The following is a 6,608-nucleotide window of genomic DNA, read 5'->3' as shown; positions in this document are numbered from 1 at the left end:
CATGTATCTATTTTTATGTATGTGAATACCAGAATGTGAGTGTGTATGCAGTATAATAACTTTTCCTTCAATTTCATTTCATTTTTTCTGTCAGATGCTTTAAAGCTGGACTCAACGATTCGGTAAGATTTATCAAATTCAGAGAATAACCCCTCATGGTCCGTCAACACACAACACTATAAAAACTATAAGCGCAATGTCACTGTAGGTGGGACTAAATGGGTTTAAGGCATATTATTGGTGGTCCAAGGTCAAAAGAGAAAGTACCTATTAGTGATGTTTTAAACTCTTAACACATGGGACAGCTCTTTCCAAAAACAACAAGACGTAATAACAGCTGTTACATTTATTAAAACTACAAAATCACCTCTGAATCATGAAATAGCAATTTATTTTGCGTATTCTCCCTGTCAAGTACGTGCTGCAGGAATGTAAGATTATAGCCAGTTGTTCACATGAATGGTTTAAAAAGGCATTCACCTTTTCCTCCATCTGTACCTATTTATTTTTAGCTTATTATTCACATTGACAGACTATAACTGAAATGCACAAATACACAGACCTTCAGTTCATAAATCCTTCAAAGTTGAATCCATATTTTTCATACCAAACTTTACACACGTTCTGAATTAATTCATTTCCAGTTTTTTCCCAAAACACAAAACAGTGGCTTGTTTACTGTGTGTGAAATACCGGATGAGATATCTGTGGAGGCTGAAGTGTGTCATCACAGAGACCACAAGAGCCGACGTAGGAAAGGCACTTAATAGTGACAGATATATTCTGATTGGCTGAGTTCTTTTTGTTTTGTTGGGTGGGTTTCGTCTCTAGTAAAAAGAGAAATGGACGTGGCCATTTAAGAATACTGCTCTGTGAATTTCTGGTGAAACTCCTTGACTTTGTTGAGCAGGATCTTCAGCTTGTCTGTCGATGGCAAGATGGTCATTCTAGGAAGGGATAGGAAAGGAAAGACAACATTAACATTTAAATGGATTTTCCAGAAACGCTTGAGAATCATCTTAGAAAAGTAATATTATGTCTCTTGTGTAAAGAATACTTTTAAAAAACGATAAGCCTCCTTTACCATAAAGCCCTTTTTAGACATGGAAAATGTAACATTGATGGCATCAATCTGTTTAAGTGATGCCTTTGTGATATTCAGACATTGTTTTGTGATTTTCGCCAATGTTTCATTCAAATATGACATTTACAGAAAGATGACACATTTAAACCATTCAGTTGTGTTTTAAATCTCTCCTGACCTCTACATAAAAGTAACTCTCGGGTCCTCATTCAAACACAAGACCAACAAATTCAATTCACATTAATTTACCAACAAAGGAACAATTATAGATGCTTTGGGCGAGGCTTTTTTTGTGTCAAAGAAAAGACGAGCTGAAATGACTATTTGATTAATCAATTGTCAGCAACCCTCAATTTGTGCTCGAGGGAACTGTTTATCACTTTTTTCTAACTGTTTTCAAGACCCAACAACACAAACATATTCTGCAGGTCAATTTGGATATAAATGTATTTTGCCGCACTTTAAGAGAAATATTCATATTAAAACAGATGTATAAATGCTTGAGTGTTCTTTACCTGAAATGGTACGTTCCATCCCTCTGCCCGAAGCCGCTTCCCGGCACGAGGCAGATTCCCGTCTCCTCCAGCAGCTTCATGCAGTAAAACATGTCTGCCTGCTGACCTTTGTCCTGACAGAGAGAAAATATAAACATGTGAAACCTCTGACACAGTATAACTTTCATCCTTAAAGTTTTGCACATACCTTTTTTACATTATTCCCATTGAGGAGCCTCATTTAAACTTATTTTTTTCCGCTACATTTTTTATTAATTCATAACTTAACATGAAAGATTTCCAATTTGTACAAAAAAAATCAATTTAAAGCAGAATTGGACCAAATGAAAGCATAAATTGCTCTATTGAGTATCTCTTTAGAATCAGAACAGAACAGAATGTTCTGAACTTCTAACATAAAATGAGGAATCTGACTGAATGCTCATACTGCGCTTAATCTTTGTTTGATTCTACAGCTTATGGCAACAGAACCATTCATGTGTAACTCAGGTACGGAGCACAGGTGCCCTTGAGAGCTAAATCAATGATTTCTTTGGCAGCACAAAAGCATTCTGAAGGTTGAAACAAATAGAGATGTGTACTAATTTATGTTACAATTAGGCTTTTGTAAAAACCTTTTAAAAACCTTAAGTGTTGCAGCCTTACAACTTTAAGAGGGTTGGGATCAAGAACAAGCTTAATGGACAGAAGCTCTGTTTGAACTGCACACGGTAATGTTGCTAACAGGATGGTACTTTCTGAAGTGCGGTTGTATGAGGTTCTTATTCATGGTCAGTAGATGACGGTAAGCACACCCCTAGTTTGGAGAAATGGACAGGAGAACTAGCATTGAAGCAAAGCATTGTGGGACTTGGAGGTAGCAGCAAAACATGATTACTCATCACCTAAAACATTGGCAATATCAGTTTAAGTGTACACAATATTTGGAATATTTTGACTTCTTTACCATCAGACAAGAAACAAAAGGAAAAAGCTGGCTCCTGTTAGACCTGTAATATCTCTGATGTGCAATAACACTGCCTGTAAACAACATGCTATGCAATACACACTCATGTGCAATACACCAGCTTTGTTTGTCTTCTAAATGGTCACCTACAAATACACTGCTACTTAGCTTTTTGTTACCATGGTGTATTTATCTGTTATTTGTTTTTACTTTTAATAATGTGTGCCAACTTTTATTATATAAGTAAGTTTATTCTTTTTATTTTAATCTGTGCTGTAGTTTAGCTGTTGTAATGCCGTAAAGGTCACTGTTGCGGGACAAATAAAGGAATTCTAATTCTGAAGTTGAACGATGATCAAAAATTCTAAATATACCAAACATTTAAACTAATTGTTTCAACTGATGTTTTGCTGCTGTCCTCATCCACAGCAGTACAGTGGCTAGCTTCTATGCCAGTACTCCTCTCTGTTTTGTCTTAGTCTACTGTTGGTAACACACTGACTATGGATTAGTACCTCATACAACCCTATTTAAAAATAGCCAATATATCCCTATAAGAGCTGTCTTTATGCCTTGTCTTGGGGAAAAACCGGCACCAAAAAAGCAATGCTACAATTGATGAGCTGTACCCTGACCTTATCCTCTGTAAGGCTAATCAGATTCCCAGTGGCTCATCAGCCCTCCCTGAAATTCCTACTGAGCAGTAGGACAGAATTGAAAGCACAAGCTATTGGAAATCATTTCTTCCCTTTAACAGGGGGGTTGATGCTCTGTTTACTGAACCTGGTTAAAGCATCGTGTACGACAGGGCTATTCAATTAGTTTGGAATGGGGCCGGTTGATGAAAATTGACTCCAAAGGCAAGGGCCCGGGAAAAAATGGCTTGAAAATATGAGCAATCATATTAAGAGCCTTCAAGATACCAGTAAATACTACAACCAGCGGAGTGGAGTGCATATTGTGGTTGAATTAAATCCCCCAAACAACATAAGCCCAAGGGCTTTAATAGATCTAAATTGGCCAGTTCAGAACCTCAATAGGCCTTACATTGTGACAGGCTAATCCTAACCCATCAACATCATTTCAATTTGAATTTCATTAGTAATGATTCTAATCCATTCCCCACCGCAGAAAGGATGCAGATCAATGACAGGAGGTCTGTCACTTACAGTAGCTAGTAGGGTTCGAAACCCGAGCCCCGCCAAAAAGTTTTCCAGGCATGTCTTTCCCCTCTAGTCTCTCAATTAACACCCCTCTCTGGAATGGGACGCTGCCCAAGTTGAATAGCCTGGTGGTAACGAGATTGTAGGTATTGTGTAGTGTTGCGAGGTCCAGATGGAGAGGAAATAATGGAATGGAACTAATGAATGAGAAGTACCAAGACAAGGTGGCCAGTGTGTGTTACACCTATGAAACAAACTGCCATTTGCTCCCTTGTCAATGTCATTTCCTTGAAGGCAGTGATTCCCAGTTAAATCCAGTTTCAATTGGAAGCCCGTTTAATAAAAAGGAGCTTAAGGACCTGAACCCGGGCTCCCTTGGATGGCCCTTTTCAAGGGGATGGAGGATGCCGAGGGGGAAGGAGTACTACCGCTGGCCCAAGGGTTGCAGCCTGGAATCCTTCACGTTGGTTGAGAACCTGCTCTGTAGCTGGCCTTCCGCTAAGACCACTTAGGGGTCGCGCTGCGCACTGCATTGAGGGAGAGAGGGGAAGAAGGATGGTTAAGGAAAAGAGAGATGGTATCTCATTTAGCAAATGGCGCAAGGGGAAATGACTATTATAAATAGATTTCTCTTGTAGCAAGTTTCCTTATGTTGTTAACAAAGTATGGAATAAATGTTTAAGATCAAGAAATGGTTGTGTTAGTGTTTAAAAAATAAAGCAATTCTAAAAAGGGAGTGGTTTTGGCAGTGTAAAACAAGAAAGGATGAATGGTAAATGGCTTACGGCCCACGAATAATCAAAACTTCCTTTTACACTCCAGAATATAGGTCACACCTACACAAATGTCCACTTAGTTTTTTGGCCGCGCCCACAATATAATTGGGACCTGGAAATAATTGATTACTGATATGCACTGTTATTACAAAGTGGCAGGGTTTCAATACACTGTTTTCACCAATGAAATTTCAATGACTTCCTCCCATGAACCTCTACCCTGTATATTTTCCATGACCAAAAAAAAATACTCTTTCTCAGCGGGTACCCCACTGAAAAATGGCTTTATTTTAACATAGAGACACGGAAAAACTAAGGCTGCCATATGGAAAAACCCATGTTTGTGCCCTATCTAAAACATATTAGCTTCTCAGTAAAAGGAACTCAAATCTCTCACCGGTCAAATACCTCGCCAGTTTTGAATGCCATTTATTTTTCCATTAACTATATGATACAGTGTAATAATCATGTATAAGTATTATATTTGGCCGATTTTAGATAAAATAAAAATTACATATTTGTGCACTTAGTTAACATTCATGACTTTTCCAAAACTTTGGGGAAAAATATGTTTTCCAAACTTTCCCAGGGGCCTGGGATTTACACAAATTTAGAATTTTCCCATGACTTTTCAGGTTTTTTAATGAAAGGAAACCACTTGAAAAGTAGATTCAGACAGTAACCACGTACTGGTAAAGTCCTAAGTTCAAAAGTTTGGTGTATAACCCCACTCAACTAAAGCTAAATATCCATTGTTTCTTAAAAAATTCGTGTTAATGGTGGTGAAAGAAAATGTGAAACAAGCCAATTTAGGAAGCAGGGGTTCAAAGTTGGGGGGGGGGGGGGGGGGGGGGTCGGCCGGAGACCCCGAGAGTGGGGGGTCCCGGCGAGATGGAGTACCAAAATAAAAAGGAAAATAAAAAAATATTAAAAAATGATTAATCTTTTTTTATTTTTTATATTATGTTAGGATAAAACGTGTTTTTCCATAAAAAAAATTTTCTTTGACAATCCACTATGGGCAGTGTTTCCCCTTTCAAATACTTTTTCCCTGTTTCGAAATTAAATTTCACTAGACGTTCCCACCGCTTTATCTTGGCAACAGTTATTTTTGGGGGTCGCGGGCTGAAGTTTGGAACCCCTCGAATTGAGGATAACAAAAACATGAAATCCCACCGGGTAATCTATAACAATAGCAGTGAACCTGTGGCCCTGCAAGGACAATGTAATGACAATACGGGTCATGGCTATTGATAATGTTCCTCCGGAAGAGAGTATGTCCAAATTGAGACGTAGATCCGCGGTACCTTGTTTTAAAACTGTCATACAGGGCTGGGCTTCCCCGATCTGCGGGGGGTTGACCCCGAGGTTCATCAGAGCTGTCCAGGACAGGGGAGGACACAGACGAGACACCCAGCTCTGTGAGCTGAAGCCCCTCCACCTCCTCGTCCCCAGGTTGGATGATCTCCCATGTAGCCTCACGGAAGCCGCCCACTAGGAGGAAAAACATAAAGGGTGTGAATACAGGAAATGAGGAGTAAAGCTCCAAACACTGAAGGCAACTTCTTATGAGTCTTCGTTAAAATGCAAACTGGAAAGAATGGCCAGAAGAACTGAAATACAGCCATTTTTTTTAAAAATACCAGGNTTAGTAGACTCGACTACTGCAATAGTGTATTCACAGGGCTGACAAAAAAAGTGATGACACGTGCAGCAGCGTTCTGAATCAGCTGCAACTTTCTGATGGATTTTTTTGTCAGCCCTGTGAATACACTATTGCAGTAGTCGAGTCTACTAAAGATAAAAGCATGGACAAGCTTTTCTAAGTCCTGTTGTGACATTAGTTTTTTAATCCTCGATATGTTCTTCAGGCTGTACTCAGCATTGAAACAAAATGCACCATAGCTTTAAATCTTAATAAGTTTGTGAGGCGTTTTGCTGAGCAAGATGGTAATCGCCCCATTCAGCTGTTATAGGCATGCCAACTTGATGCTCTGCTCATGGATGACTCGATGAGTATAACTAACTGTTAAGATGATGACCTTACGTGTGTGAATATATTTTTTTCTTTGTGGGGGTCTGCTCCCAAAAAACAGTTTTAAGTCCAGAGAAAGTCAAATAAGA

The 6,608-nt window shown here is 39.0% G+C and overlaps 1 long non-coding RNA gene across 1 annotated transcript; it reads right to left on the bottom strand.

Annotated features, from left to right (window-relative positions):
• Positions 1–331: 331 nt before the first annotated feature.
• LOC104953885 (uncharacterized) lies at positions 332–4,231 on the bottom strand. The gene is made up of 3 exons (XR_799271.1): positions 4,074–4,231; positions 1,600–1,712; positions 332–947 (listed from the first exon to the last, which is right to left on the bottom strand). It is a non-coding gene; the product is annotated as an uncharacterized lncRNA (long non-coding RNA).
• Between the last annotated feature and the right edge of the window lie 2,377 nt (positions 4,232–6,608).

The sequence above is a fragment of the Notothenia coriiceps genome, unplaced genomic scaffold, assembly GCF_000735185.1.
Source record: "Notothenia coriiceps isolate Sejong01 unplaced genomic scaffold, NC01 NC01_scaffold00022245, whole genome shotgun sequence".
In the NCBI taxonomy this organism is placed as follows: domain Eukaryota; kingdom Metazoa; phylum Chordata; class Actinopteri; order Perciformes; family Nototheniidae; genus Notothenia; species Notothenia coriiceps.
This window is presented reverse-complemented; position numbering and strand designations above follow the sequence as displayed.